This window comes from Pogona vitticeps, chromosome 4 (assembly GCF_051106095.1).
Source record: "Pogona vitticeps strain Pit_001003342236 chromosome 4, PviZW2.1, whole genome shotgun sequence".
Lineage (NCBI taxonomy): Eukaryota > Metazoa > Chordata > Lepidosauria > Squamata > Agamidae > Pogona > Pogona vitticeps.
Genome location: NC_135786.1, coordinates 191,172,730 through 191,189,367, shown reverse-complemented (window position 1 = coordinate 191,189,367; position 16,638 = coordinate 191,172,730). Strand labels below are relative to the sequence as shown.

At 38.4% G+C, this 16,638-nt stretch overlaps 1 protein-coding gene across 4 annotated transcripts in view; it reads right to left on the bottom strand.

Moving 5' to 3' along the window:
• ASXL3 (ASXL transcriptional regulator 3) overlaps window positions 1-16,638 on the bottom strand; it is a 136,155-nt gene that overhangs the window by 109,170 nt on the left and 10,347 nt on the right. The gene's annotated exons all lie outside the window — the stretch shown is intronic.

The window sequence follows — 16,638 nt, the reverse complement described above, 5'->3', positions numbered from 1 at the left end:
CTGGAACAGAAGAAAGATTTGTGTTGATCAGCATTCTGTTCAGACAATGACCTGTTGGAGAAGAGCAGTGGCACCCTTCCCCTCCTGATCCCCAGGTACTGACATTCACATTGATTGATTTATACAAAGGTATTCATATGGACTGATTAATACTGACTACCCCCTCCTCTGAATCTGTCCAGCCTCTTTAATAAAACCAAACTGGCAGCCATCACTACTACTTTTGGTAGCAAACAGTTAAAACTGTGCATGGCGTGAAGAAGAATTTCATTTTGTCATAAATTTCTTACTGTTCAGTGAATGTTCCAAGGTTCTAATATTACAGAGGGAGAAAATATTCAAGCTATTCAATTTCTTTCCATCATACATGATATCATACATTTCTATTATGTTCCTTCTTACCCATTTTTTCCTAACCTGAACTGCTGCACTCATCACAGCCTTTCTTTGTAGCACACTTGCTCCAGTGCATTGAACACTTTTGGATGCACTTTTTAGCACTTATTCTAGCACTGCCATATCTTCTTTCCAGTGCAGCAACCAGAACAGCACAGAGTATTTTATGTATGGTCACATCACAGAGTAGTATGAAAGCATTATGTCACTAGCTTTTAAATATCTAATTAAGCTTAACATAGGATTTCCTCTTTTTAGAACAGCTGTATGGCAGATGGTCATTTTTACTGACCCACCCACTACAATCCCAAGATCCTAGTTCATATCAGTGTATATGTGAAGCTGTCATTTTTCTATCCCACACTGCATTACTTTATAAATGCCTACACTGAATCTCATTTACCATTATAATGCAATGTCCCAAAAGGTTAGAGATTGTTTTGTAGTTCTTCACAATCAGTTTTTGTTGTGACATCATAAAGATAGCAACTTCTATCTGGCATAGGTTTTTATGGATTGCAGCTAATTTCAGCAGATGCAGCAAAATGTTGTGCAAACAAACTTTGTTATTATTTAAGGTATCACAAGATTACTTTTCTTTCTCTCCTAGGATCAGGAGAAACATTGAAAAGGTAGTCTCTAAAGTTGATTTGGTATATGCTGCTCAAGACTTCAAACTAGGATTTTAAATTGTGGATAAAATACCTGATTAGAATTCCTAGGTAAAGGTAAAGGTTCCCCTTGACAATTTTTGTCCAGTCGTGTTCGACTCTAGGGGGCAGTGCTCATCCCCGTTTCCAAGCCACAGAGCCAGCGTTTTCTCAGAAGACAATCTTCCATGGTCACATGGCCAGTGCGACTTAGACACGGAATGCTGTTACCTTCCCACCGAGGTGGTCCCTATTGATCTACTTGCATTTGCATGCTTTCGAACCGCTAGGTTGGCGGGAGCTGGGACAAGCGATGGGAGCTCACTCTGTTGTGTGAATTTGATCTTACGACTGCTGGTCTTCTGACCCTGCAGCACAGGCTTCTGCGGTTTAGCCCACAGCGCCACCACGTCCCTGATTAGAATTCCTATGCTGAACATAATCCAACTCGTACAACAGTTTTCACAGGTATTCCTTACACAGAGTGGATTACAGTGATCAAATCACAATGCATAAAATGAATGAGGCTGAGAAAAAGGTATGCAGACTACTAAGCAGAAAGAACCTGTGGAATTTCCCCTCAGATGTTACTACTACCTGAGGGTTCTAGCAGGAAAATCCAGAAGTTCATCAGAGGATAAGGAAGCTGATTACAGATAATGACTCCTAAACATATTCATTTTAATCAAGGAAAGTACATTATTCTTAAACTGTTTAAAAGTCAGTTACTTTCTTGTAACAGTCACAAACACAGAAACGTCTAGCATCAAGTACCATAGAGTGGCCATGTGTGCTAATTTATGAAGCATAACCCTCTATTTGAAGGGTTGTCTGGCCCAAGAACTTTTTAAACACAAAGAACTGTAGGAAGAGACAACAGGAGTCTTGATGTGGCCCATAATTAGATAGCAGACTGAGCAGACATTTATATTGTCACTTTCTTCCCCACTGTGATGAGATGTACTGTATGTGCAAGGAAATTGTAGCAAGTATTTCACAACTGGATTATAAATCAGCATATGGAAATTATATAGCTTTCTGTTGTGTGAATCCAACTGGTTGTCCCAACTAGAGTAGATCCACTGAATCAATGGAATTTGCACAAGTGTAGAGATGGGCATGAATCTCGCTCCTGCCAGGGACTGGTTGAACAGCCAAAGAGAAGGAGGAAAGAAGCTCGTTCTGACTGATGAGTGGGTTATCAGCGGGAAGGTGGAGAAAGGAAACACACAGCATCTGTGGCACCACTGTTCATACAAACTGAGATTTGTGCCCATCTCTACACAAGTGTAAACTCACCATTCAGTATTTGATTCAGTATGTGGACTTTCGTTAGTTTGTTTATTTAAAATATTTTTATCCTACATTTCTCCTTAAAAAGAATCCAAGGCAGCTAGTAGATGGAACTAGCTATAAGATTTAGAGCTGCATGGCATTGTAATAAACTCTCTTACCATACAAAATGTCCGCTGCAGATCATGTCTAAATGTTGTAAGCAGAAGTCACCAAAGCTGATGAAGGCTAACGCATTCATGTCTTGTTTGTGGGAATCCCATAGGCAATTGGTTGAGCACTGAATGAACATACTGCTGGACTTTGGTCTAGTCCAAGAGAGCCTTTCTTAAACTTTTGCCTTTTTATTTTGATCCACCAGAGTGTTAGTGCACTGCAGTATGTTCAATATTTACTGGCATAATATTTTCTTTAGTGCAAAATCATATGTTGTTGTTTAGTCATTAAGTCTTGTCCGACTCTTCATGACCCCATGGACCGGAGCTGGGTTAAATTCATGTTGGCAGCTTCAGTGACAAAGTCCAACCATCTCGTCCTCTGTCTTCTCCTTCTCCTTTTGCCTTCACACTTCCTCAACATCAAGGTCTTTTCCAACGAGTCTTCTCTTCGCATGAGATGGCCAAAGTACTGGAGCCTCAGCTTCAGGATCTGTCCTTCCAGTGAGCACTCGGGGTTGATTTCTTTCAAAATGGATAGGTTTGTTCTCTTTGTAGTCCAGGGGACTCTCAAGAATCTCCTCCAGCACCACAATTCAAAAGCATCCATTCTTCGGTGGTCAGCCTTCTTTATGGTCCAGCTCTCACTTCCATACATCACTACAGGAAAAACCATAGCTTTGACTATTCGGACTTTTGTTGGCAATGTGATGTCTCTGCTTTTTAAGATGCTGCCTAGGTTTCTCATTGCTTTCCTCCCAAGAAGCAGGCATCTTTTAATTTCGGGGCTGCTGTCACCATCTGCAATGATCATGGACCCCAAGAAAGTAAAATCTGTCACCGCCTCCATATCTTCTCCTTCTATTTGCCAGGAGATGATGGGACCAGTGACCATGATCTTTGTTTTTTTATGTTGACCTTCAGATGATTTTTTGCGCTCTCCTCTTTCACCCTCATTAAGAGGTTCTTTAATTCCTTCTCACTTTCTACCCTCAGAGTGGTATCATCTGCATATCGGAGGTTGCTGATATTTCTTCCGGCAATCTTAATTCCGCCAGTCCAGCCTTTCGCATGATGTATTCTGCATATAAGTTAAATAAAGAGAGACGATATACAGCCTTGTCATACTCCTTTCCCAATTTTGAACCAATCAGTTGTTCCATATCCAGTTCTAACTGTTGCTTCTTGTTCCACATATAGATTGCTCAGGTGACAGATAAGGTGGTCAGGCATTCCCATTTCTTTAAGAACTTGCCACAGTTTGTTGTGGTCAACACAGTCAAAGGCTTTTGCATAGTCAATGAAGCAGAAGTAGATGTTTTTCTGGAACTCTCTGGCTTTCTCCATAATCCAGCGCATGTTAGCAAAATCATATACTATCCATAACTATTCAACATCTTACAGTGTAATACTACTTTGTTCATCATACCAGCACCTTAACTAAACACCAACTATTTGCTGCAGTGTTGCCACAAAGAGTGAAGCAAACACATTTCCAAAGTTACAATATGAAGTCAATGCAGATTCTAAGTTTGGAACTGCTTTTCAGCTAGTCTGAGCTTTTATAAATGAAATGCTTCCAGCTGGAACATTCTTTTCCATAAGGAAAAAGAAAGGCCATTATTGGGAAATACAATTGTTCTGCCCTGCCCACCATATATATCCTTGCCAATTCCCATAGATATTTGCTCAGTCCATTGATGTGTTCCAGACAGCCAAGCTCCAATGCACATACAAAGATGCCCCATCCAGAATTGTTCCATACTTGTTTCAATGGACGAAGCCAACTTCCACATACTCTTTTGGTTGGGGAATAGAAATTAAATCTCTTCATTAACATTGATGGAAACTACCAATGAATGACAAATGTGTGTACTTTTAACTCAGTTCAGAGCCTTCTATTGTCAGGTTTCTTTGCTATGACTGCTTTCTTCCTCATTCTTAATAGTTTTTAACTTCAAAGTTGTCTCAGGCATTTCTCCAAATAACTCTCTCAAAGCCATTTAGGGACTTTAAAGGTAAAAACCAACACAATGAATTGGACCTAGGAGTGGCTACTCCTTGCAGTTGACAAAGTACTAGTATAATAGGATCACATTAGTTAGTTAATCTAGCTGCTCTATTCTAAACTAAATGAATCTTCCAGGCTGCTTTCAAAGGGAATCATCTAAATAATACACTCAAATAATCAAAACAAGGATTTGACAGAGCATGAATAACATTTCCAAGGCTATTTTTGTTCAATGGTAGTCATAGTAGCTTACATTCTAAGGTGATAAGAGGTGATTCAAACCACCAATGTCATTTTTGCTTCTAATGAGGGGTATGATAAAACTTATCATCCTGGTCCTTTATTGGGGATCTTTCCTAAACAGGATGAATGTTATTTAATCACACAGACAAATAACCCCTACATTGTCTCCGTCTTGTTTTCATGGGAGTCTCATCCAATCCCTAGCCAAGTGGAAGAGTGGAATCATCTATAACATAAGGAACATAATTCTTCTCACTTACTCCTTATCTGAACATGCTGAACTTTACAGTAGACTTTTCTTTTTTAATGACATGTCCTACAGAAAGGGTAAGGAATAGGTGGGCTGCAAGCCATATCTGGAAAATGTGAGTGCCAGAAAACATACAGACTATGAACAATCCACTGTACAGAGATTTGCTCCCTTTTTTGTGGCATCCATATACACATATCGTAGAACTCACTATCGCTATTGCTAAGAAAAAAAAAGGAGAATCAGACTCCTAGAAATTTCCAAGAGCAGCAGTTCTTTTCTTAAACATGACTTTTAAGAAACTGTGCTTTAAAGAAACTGTGCTGTTTCTCCTTCCTCTCCCCAGTAAGGATGATACAGAAGCCTCTATATTTCAGTTCCTTCAGAATGCAAGATATAGGGTGTAGTTAACTGCATGTCCTGCTGGTGAGCTCCCCACAGGCAACTGGTTTGCCACCATGTACACTGAATGCTGGACTTCAGAGACCCCTGGCTTGATCCAGCCTGGTTTCCTGTTATATTCTTAGGCCAGCCCAAAAACTGGAGAATTAAGAAAAATTCTGCATGCTTTTAGGAGCTCTCTCAAAAAGAAATAGAAACTTGGGGGAAATCAAGAATATAGAAAAATAAAGCTTGTGGATACAGTGAAGACTTCCTGCTCTAAGCAAATAGCACCAAAACTTGCCTTCTCTCCCCTCTGGAGGAACCTAAAGTCCAGCACAGTCTAACCAAAGCCAAAAGAAAATGTGTAAACATACAAAAAAGGAAGTATACACTTCTACATTTGGATTTCTTTTCCAGAACAGGGGCACACTCAAGGGAAGGTAAAATGCTTGTTGTAAGTTCAAAATCTGAAACCCATTCTGATGTACTCAGCTGAGCTTAACTGCAAATACAACAGCAAAAGGTTGTCAAGGGCTCTACTAGACAAGAGTCTTCAGTGACCCAATCTAATCTTCAGAGGAATTTCCACCCCCACTGTCCTCCATTCCAGGCTCCATGAGTTACATATTGGAAAATCCAATCCAATGAATTCTTTTTGAGGACCAAAAGCCAGTTCTGCCAGAGTCACTCGTTCCAGCCAGGCCAGGTGGCTGAGGGGCCCAACGCCGAGGAAGGTCTGGAAGGAAAGAATGAGGAACTGGGCCTTCTCGGCAGTGGCCCCTGGCCTTTGGAACAACTTGTTAGTGGAAATCCACCTGGCTCCCTCTCTGGGTGTTTTCAGGAACAAACTTAAAACCTGGCTATTTGGGCAGGCTTTCCGTCCTGCCCTATCTTAATTTCTTATACTTTTGCCACCTTGTACCTATAATATATGTTTTTTGTTTTATTGTTTTTAAATTTGTAAACCATCCCGAGTAGACCTTTGGCCTAGATGGGCAGGACAGAAATTCAATAAATAAATAAATAAATAAAGCTATGAAATTGGTTTTACAAGCTGAACAGAGCTTAGAACATGGGCATTCCTAAAATACTTCTTTGGAACCAGACCACTTATTTGAAAAAAAAGAGTCCCTCTGCTATTCAGTGCAACTTACCTCTGTGTAAGTGTTATTAGGATGACAGTCATAATACTCCAGGTGTTAAAATGTTCAGTCTCGTATAAAGGATTTTAAAACATTTCCTTGCATAAATAATATCAAATTTAGTTTTATAGAAAGTTATCCTGCTAGAAAAGTTTTAATGGATGAGGATTATACATTTAATTCACAAAATACAAGATGTTCTGTGTCATGAACAATACTAATCATGTACTGCTACCAAACAGTGAACGAAACTGTGAAAATCTGAATATCATTGCTTACTATTCAAATGAAAACTCAATTTAAGTATGGTAGGAACAAGGAGAAGATGACAGAAATAAGGAGAGGGAAGAAGGCTATTTTCTTCCTGTCACTAGTCCAAGAACATTTTTTGTTCTCATCTGAATTAGTTAATGCATCTGGGGACCATGTAAGATTCTTCACACACATACAAGCCTGTGGTTTTAGAAATAATGGGTCTTCCACACTTTCTCTACTACCAATTCTTTGAAAGTGGAAGCAGCTTAAGATCTTCCCTCTTCAGAACCTACAGTATGATTACTACACAGTTGTTTCATATAACTGATGTAGACCAGGCAACTGCTACTACTGTGAAAACCCTGGCCTGTTAGGACAAAGGGGGTGAGGGGTCCTCGTGATTATTCCCTTCCACCTCTTCCTTTAGCCCAGCCTAAGCATTCCTTAATCAGCCAAAGCTATATTGCCCTTGGCCAGCCTTCCACACTTCCTCATGATCCCCTTTATGCTCCCCCTATTTTCATAAGAACCTATCCTTCACAAGGTAGCTCTGTGCAGGCAACAGAGTGAAGAACAAGAATTCTGAAAAATGGAAAGTACTATTTCAGGATGCAGGTGTCCCTATTTTCCACAAATATATTTATAGCAATTCATAGAAAACAGACTATTTGAATATAGGAACAGCACCACAGTTTTAATGTATCATAATGCACTACACCACAATATATATCACTGACAGTTCATGTAAACTAAACTGGGAGTTTAAATGAGTACAGACCATACCAATGTATGAGCTAGCAATATGCACTATCTTTATATCACAACCACATTAAGGAATTCACTCAGCAACCCATATGAAATACATATAATCAAACTAGTAGCAAAAAAAATGGAACAGATAAAAGTAATGAAATGGAATTACTCACAGACTTCAATCAAATTAGCCTATATATTTTATTTCTAGGTTACAATTACAAAGAATCCAATGAAAAGCCCCGCTTTTGACCAGGAGACCCATCTACCCACCCACAGAATCCCTACTGTAGTCCCAAAAGAAAAGGTGTAACCATCACAAGGCACATGAGAAAGCTCACTCTCCAGAAAAACTTCTCACTAGAATTTTATTTATTGAATCATGAACTATTCCACTACATAAATAATTGCATCCAACTAAAAAACTAGAACAGAAGGGAAAGGACTATGTCTCTAATGCGGTAATTTTCTTTTTTTGCCTTTGTGTCCAATGCAGCATATATATATATATATTGCAAAATATGTATTCTTTTGCTTTTTTTTATGTAAGGAAAATTCAAAATGTGTACTCCAATTAACCATCTCAGAAGGCCAAAAACTCCACTCCATGTGTACACAGACCCAAGAACTGGACTACCACTGTATTAAAGAGAGTTTTGCAAGTTGTTCATCCTGTGTAACAGCTTGCAATCCTGGTCATCTCCTATTAAAAGACCGACATCTGGGTTTCATCTCCAGCAAGAGGCACTGAGCTGAGGCTCTTCCGTGACTCCCATTCAGTATGGATGCCTCACTCTTTGACACCTCAGCAGCAAAGACTTGCTGTTCTCTCCTTTCTATAATGTCCTACAGTATCTCCTTTCACCACTTCGTCTGCCCTCAAGGCACAACAGTGTTGAACTGTTGATCACTAAGTCACAGAATTGCAACATTGTGTTGCCAAGCAATTATTTTTGTTTGCTGACACAGAGTAAATCTTTTATTTAAAAGTGTTCCAAAATGAAATATGACAAGCCAGGGCTCTGAACTAGAAGCACGAGCCATGAGAATGCTAGACACACGCTTTTGCTAGCTGTCAGTGGTATTTTTGCTACATTTCTTAAATGTATAATGGTTAGTGTCAGAACAAAGATTGGCCATCATGTTATGACATTTATCTTCATAAATGAGGAAAGGAAGGGCATCTGCAAGTTATTCCGTCACTTGCTGTGAGATGATTAATGTCACAGGCGATAAATCAGTATCTAAAGTATGAGAAATAAGATACAGCATCCAAAGTATGAAGATACTCTTTAACTGGCTATGAGTTGCAAACAAGAATTTTATCCACAAATGTATTGCTGTTAGCTACTCACACACGTTATTAAGCATTGATTAGAGTAATTTCCTAATTTGAAAAAAGGAGGGTACATAGACTATGTTGTATCATCAGTGCTATTCACCTCTTTACCTTCTTACATTTTTCCAGTCTTTAAACTGTGTGGCCAATATCCTCTTTAATATTTTCATGTGCAGAGTTCCAACTTGAGAAGCTTCTGTGGCAGCCTGACAAGATGCCACTCATGTGCCTGACTATGCAAAGGGGTTACACAACCAGGCATGCAACTGCACAAGACTGGAACTACATCAGATAGTCACAGCTGGAGTTCCACACATATAAATGTTGAATAGGATACTGAACTGACCCTTTTTTACAGGAGTGAGAAAAAATATGATGAATCATGCAAGATATTCTACATAGGACCTGAAACACATTTAGCTCTCGCAATTTTTCTGTTTTATACATTTCTCTAATACACGAAGTGGTGTGGCAAGCAGAACATGTGCAAAGACAGCAGATTTTGGGAAGAGGGACACACTTTCAATCAGACAGTAGAAACTTCTGTGGACAAACAAAACGGCTTAAGATAAAAGAGAAATGATTAGGTAAATATTTTAAACATAGAAGGGGGAAAAACCATTACGCTCCAATTGCTTCTAATTAGCAGAAAGACAGGATCTAAATGTGAAGACCAAAACAAAACTCCACACAATCAGATTATAAACTAAATTCATATGAAAATGGGGGGGGGGGGCATTTATCAAGGAACAACTCAAGTTCCAACCACAGCTAGCTCTAGCTGTATCCACTAGCATGTGGTCCTAAACTTGTCACTCACATGCATATATGGCCCATAAACACAAAAAAGGCTGCTTAGCCCTGCTCTACATGATTTGGGACCAGATAGTCTATGGGAGCACCTGTGCACATAGGACCTCTCTATGCTTTACAGGGGGCACTTGAGGCTCTATTCATTACCCTGCCTTTAAAACTAATTAAACACCAGTGACAGAGAATTATCAGTAGTGGCCTGTTTTATGAAACTCTAACAGAAGGGATGTATGAGTGATTTCGTCAACAGCAGTGTTTAAATAAACTTCTGAAGTGGATTTTCACTAATTGATGGAAGTGGTTTTTGTACTTACTGAATTTTATTTCGACAGATTGTTGGATATATATATTTTTTCAATTCTCAAGTTTACTGTTTTATTTTTATACTTGTAATCTGTCTGCCACCAGAGACAGCCTATGGTCCAGGCCAGGCTCACCCTGCCCCCTGAAATTGTGACACCCTCTGCTAAGACCACAACCCACTGGTACTTTCCTCCTTGGTTCAGAAAGGCAGATTTGATCTATATGAATATTGAATTTAAAAATGAGCCTTTGACACAGCATACAATATACAAAGACCAGTACTCTTACCTTGCTGCATAGAAGAAAATACTTCTGACTAAACTGGTCAGATAACCTGTCTTTACTGTTGAAACCATATTAATGTTTTATTGTAACTGAGCTAGTCAGTTGTGCCTGAAAAATCACACATATAAGGAAGAACATGGTTATGGCATAAAGATAAATCACAAAACAAAGCAAGCTAATTTGCAAATAACAGAAGGAAAGATTTTTGCCATAACTTTCAGACACAATCAGAACTTAAAGAATTCATTACATTGTTGGCTCCTGAGAAGAATTTTTATTTTATATGGTAGGGCCCTGTGGCATTTGCCCTCATGGCCCCTGTTTGTCTCACTAAACACAGAGCTCACAAAGGCAAACCAAAACACCTCTTGACACTCTGCCACCAGTTGATCTCCTTATCAACTTATTTTACTTAGAAAAGATGAAGATCTATTCAGTACTGACTTTTTAATAGAACAGGCTTGTTGATTACAGTTGGTTTCTGGAACAATTCATAAGAACATTCTTCAAGTTTCATCAAGCTTCAATATTAACCTTCTATAGTTATTGCCACAATTTACATTCAGACTAATCACTCCTCAGATCCCAAACTATCCTTCTGACTCCTAACACAGACTAAAATCATACTCAGCTCACCTTCCCTCCTCTCTCAGGCTACGCCTTTTAACAGCTCTCTCAGCCCTGCCTCTTAACCACATTGGCATATAACTCATGAATAATACATAACTTATTGCATAACAAGGGTAAACACTACATTCTTCCCCCCTTAAATATGTTTGTTTAGGAGGGGAAACACGTTTTCCATCCAAAACAAACATGCATCATTGCATAAAAACTCTACTTACCCCTCTGGCAACATTCTGCAAGCAAAAACAATATTTATTATAACAATCGCAATATCTTATTACTCTAAACATCCCAATACAGTTCAATTACAGAATTTACCTTTTGATTTATACTCACGACATTTAACCTCACAACCTTACAGAAATATAACATACAGTGCTGCCTTGCTTGACTAGGATAATTCGTTTCTTTGAAATCGCTGTTAAGCGAAATCCTTGTCAAGCGAAATGAAAAAACCCATTGATATGCACTGAAAATCGGTTTAATGCATTCCAATGGGCTAAATACCTCAGTGTCCAGCGAAGATCCTCCATAGGGGCAGCCATTTTCAATGCCTGTAAAGCGAGGAATCCATCCTAAATCACAGCAGGGAGCCGTTTTGCACAGCGGGTGGCCATTTTAGAGCCACTGATCAGCTGTTTTAAAATCGTCATCCAGCGAAAAATCAGTTCCCAAAGCAGGGATCCAATCATCGTTAAGCAATTTTTCCCTATTAGAACATTGTTTTGTGATCGCAAAAACTTCATCGTCAAGCAGTTTCATCGTTTAACGAGGTAATCGTTAAGCGAGGCACCACTGTAATCATGGAAATTTACATAGATTGTTGAATGGTTACTCATTAGTCCATTCAAGTTTATTTTAAAAGTCCTTGAATCATTCTCCACGTTTCAGTCCATCAATATTCAATTTTTCATCACTATACAGAAACAGAACATTTATTATACATTACCAATTTTGTTTATCCCCTGATTAGTCATTTGGCTTTCAAGGCAAGGTATAACGTCCACTATCTGAGTCCCTTTTACGCTGTGGATTACAAAGTCCAAGTCTTGCACGTTCCCACTGTCATCTGCTTGGCACAGCACCTGTCCAAGACCAATGTTCGATACCTCCATGAAGATGGTGAACACCTGGCTGTAGTCAGGTGCGCTGTGGACTGATCAGGTTGTTGATGCCTCCTTTAGCTGGTCATATGACGGCTGGCACTCAGGGATCTCTCTGATGCTCTGGCTCCATCTTCTGTGTTCTCTTTGGTCAACTAGCAGTCATCGGGCCCTCAGCTGTCCACTGGAGGTCCTTGGCTTGCCATTTCCCAGTGAAGCCTGCTTTCTTTCTGCCACAGGGTTTTACTTTCTCAGCTGGGGAAAGGGTAGTCAGAATTCTCTGTTGTGCTAGTTGCCATGGAGACAGAACCACCATTGTTACAACTTCCTTCAGTGGCCTCCACAGGTTTTAAACAGTAAACTTTCTTGGTCTGATTATCATCTTTTCCATTTTTATTTTGGTTTATATACAATTTGATTGAATATGCCCAAACCCACGACACTTATAGGACTGTCTATAAGTCCTTCGATCACACTGAGGCAATCCGTTAAACTTTTCCTCAGAGTTCATTCACTTCAGCAGACTAGGCCTTGGCAATTCAGGTGAGGCATTACTCTGGCCTTCTTTCCCTGATGTTTTACTGATGTAATTTTTATTGAACGGTCTCTTAGTGTTGTCCCAGTTTGGTCCGTTAAGATTTACCTCAGAGAACTTGGGGTTTCGAATCTCACTTATGGAAACCGCTGTTTCACCTGCTTCTGATAGATTTTTAGGATTTTTGTCTTTAAGTAACACAATTCCCCAGGCAAAATAGAATAAAATTGTTCTAACTCAATCACATTTTTCATTTGTTCTAGAGAAGTGACATTTTCACGTTCCATCCATTTGTCCAAACAGAGAGTAAGTTTAGCCCCTAACTGAGAATAAGATTCTTCAGGCTTTTTGGTAAGGGAATGTTCTGCATTCATGCCAAATCTTGAATATACCATTTTTCTATAGGCTTCAAAATCTCTAGCTTGCTCTACAGGCATCTGAGAATACAATATAGCTAAATCTCCACTTATTTGTGATCTCAGAATTATAATTTTTTCATCATCCTTGATATCAAAGTCCCAGCATGCTCTCACAAATGAAATGACGAAGGATTCAGGGCAATCTCCATTCCTTTATTGGGGAAATTTCTTTAGGTCAATTTTTGAGAGATTTCCCTTACTAGACCTGTTGTTATTATTGTTATTCCGAGCAGTTAATTCTAATTGTTCCATTTGTATTTGAAATTCCATTTCTCTTTGTCTTAATTCCATTTCTCTTTGTCTATTTTCTTGCTCAAATGCCATTTGACTGGCCTCTTGCTCAGAATTCCTTAGCTTTCTCTTCAGCCACTACGAAGAAACATAACTTATTGTGTAACAAGGGTGAGCGCTATAGGCGTTTAAAAGAATTTTCTTTTCAAATCAAGCATGTTGGCGAGAATTCTGAATGTCTAGCTTGAGAACCCAAAAGACAAACATTTATACCTGAATATAACAAATGTAGAAAGAAGAGAAGTAGCAAAATACTAGGATAGCTGTGAACTGAGAAACTCACAAACTCAGAACTCACAAACATGTTCAGACAACCTGGAAACCACACCTATTCTGCAACATGCACAGCACATATCCAAATTTAAATATGCAATGCACATATAGCTGTAAGTTCGATAAGACACACTCCTCTTTGTGATGAACCTGGATGAAAAGATATACAGGGACAGTGATAAAAAAAATACAGGAATACATCAAGCAGAAATTTTCCATCTTTTTGGAACTGTATCTTGGAAAGCAAAAGGTTTTGAGAAAAATGAAAAACACTGTCAATATTTTCTCTTCCAGAATGCATTATAGAGATATTTATTTTTAACAATTTCCTTAAACACATTTTCTGTATGTTAGGGCTTAGGTCTGCATGCTATCTCTAGGTTTAATTATTTGTCTTCATGTCTGTTTTCTATTCTCCACAATACAAACAACACATCAAAGTAATGACAAACCTTATAATAGTTCCACAATATATCATAATCTAACAAAGGTATGTTACTACTTATATTTTGGACAACAAACAATAAACAAAATGAACAAAGACTTGTGTATATACTTTTGCATATACAGTGGTGCCTCACTTAACGAGCGCATCGTACAACGACGAATCTGCATAGCGATCCCCTTTTCAGGATCGCTAATGCAGAGGCATACCGATCGTTCCAATGGGCAAAACTCGCATAGCGATCGGTAAGCATTTCACTTACCGATCTTCGCTTTGCGATGTCTGTGGATCAGCTGTTCGGTGGTTCTAAAATGGCCACCAGACGCCCGAAATGGCCACGCACAGCGTTTTCGAGCCCTCCCCTCACTTACCGAGGGCGCGAAAATGGCTGCCGCTATGGAGGAACTTCACTGAACTGTAAGTTTAGGGCCCATTGGAACACATTAAACATTGTTTAATGTGTTCCAATGGGTTTTTATGTTCCGTTTAGCGATGTTTTCACATAGCAAGGGTTAATCGGGAACAGATTAACCTCGCTATGCGAGGCACCACTGTATCTTTTTTCTACATGATGATGGTTTTATTTTCCATTTTGTTTTATTTTGCCCCATTTGACAACTGACATTTAATATGTTTTAATGATAGATTAAAACATATTAGATAGATTAGATAGTTCCAAGTTTCTGTTAATACCATATCAATCTGCATGAATAAAACGTATGTGTTTTCCTTGATAAATATATTGGCAGCACAATTTTACATCCCAACATTACATAATTCATTTTATATTCCAGAAGTAGCAATTTAAAACGTTTGTTTTGAATATCTACAAATATATTTACACAGCATGCTAAAAACCTACTCTGGTTGAGTTTTTAAGGGCCATGTATTGTCATGCTTCTATTTTATGGATATGGTTTTAGGATGTTTTTCCTTTGGAAGAAAAATGTAACAGACATGAATTTTTAAGAATCACATACAATAAAATTCATGTAGTATGTTATATACTTTTGGGGCTTCTGGGTGTCATGGTAGTACCTCTGGAGAAAAGTGATGGCCCTATGCCTCTGCTTTTTAGTTACTGTTTCCTGTGGCTTGTAACCAATCATTCCATAAATACAATATTTCTTCTACTCATGGCAACCCTCTTTTTACCTTTACACAAGTGCCAAACCCAGTACTCTGATATGACTTATCCATGTCATCTTACAAGTCACTTCACAAGAAGCTGTACTTTTACCAGAAATCCGTACACAAGCCATTTTACTAATTTCTGTGCAACCTGTTTCACAATTTCTTGTGCAGTTCAATTTGACTTCATTAGTCAAGATGTTCTCCCACTAGTTTTTGTATGAGTAGTTGCACAGTCATTAATGGAACAAGGTCACTCTGTAATCTCTCATGCGTGTTCATTTAATTCAATGGATTGTTCATAAGATCATGTTCGTTATATTTACTTTCAAGAATGCCTACCTTCAAATATGAGACAAGTATAAACTTAGTCAGCTAATAAAACAGTATTGTTTTTCTTGTTACTCTTTTATTAAAGTACCAGCTCAATTAATTTAAAACCACTAACATGTCCTTTAACACTTCATTTAAAATGACAGTTACTAGAGCAATATGTAAAAAGAAATCACACCTATCTTAGCACCTCACAAATCCATAAACAGTCAGTAGCAACAGACTGATTATTTTTAAGTATCCATCTGCCTTCTGACTGAGTTAAAATACTTAATTTATAAAAATCAGCATACATACTACCTATATGGGATGCTTCCAATTATATATCGAGAAAGGAATCCTACACCACTGAACAGCAATAATTATAAGATATAAAACAGGGATGGCTGTGTCCCTTCAGCCATGTATTGTTTTTTAAAAATTAGCATATTAATCACACCAGACAAATAAAGATAGCTCTATAAAACAAACCTAAGGATACCCCACGGCAACAAATTAAATAATATAATAAAGTACAGATCTTCAAAGCTGCCTTGATTATGGATCAAAGCAAAAGGCTTCCTAAAACAGCAACATTTCTACATGTTTAAAAGAGAATTAACTTAGAAGAAATACGGAAATAATAGGTCTGTGTTAAGCCAGTGACAAAGAAGTCCTTACTGTAGTTAAACAAAGTCAAATCAAATCCTGATTTTAAAACAGCATGAAACTCCTTTCACAACAGTTTAAATTCTATATATAGTAGCAAGAGGCAACACTTAAGATGAAAGTAGATGGGATAAAAGTCAAAGCTACAGCTATACATGAATTATGATTTAGATTCTTGATGTGGTTTGTAGCCTTCAAATATAAAGACGCAGTGTGAAATATTCCCTTACCATGATATGATTTACTCCAACTATCCTACCACAGCAAAACAGAGAAAGGGTGAAATTGCTTCAGAGCTTGATCAGCCAGATCCTGGTAAATGCACAGGCCTGTAACACACTTGATCACTAGGAAATTAACATCATTTTTAGCCAGTTACCAAGACAGATGGGTTCTTCAAAATGTTAGAATTCATAATCAGGCAATACTCTTGTTACCTGCAAACAAACATGTACAAAACTGTGGCTGAGCTTTCCAGGTTGCCAAACCCCCTTGTCAAGCAAGGTGTTATAAAACCAGATGGGGGAAAGGAAGATGAGACAAAAAGGGCCTGACTTTATA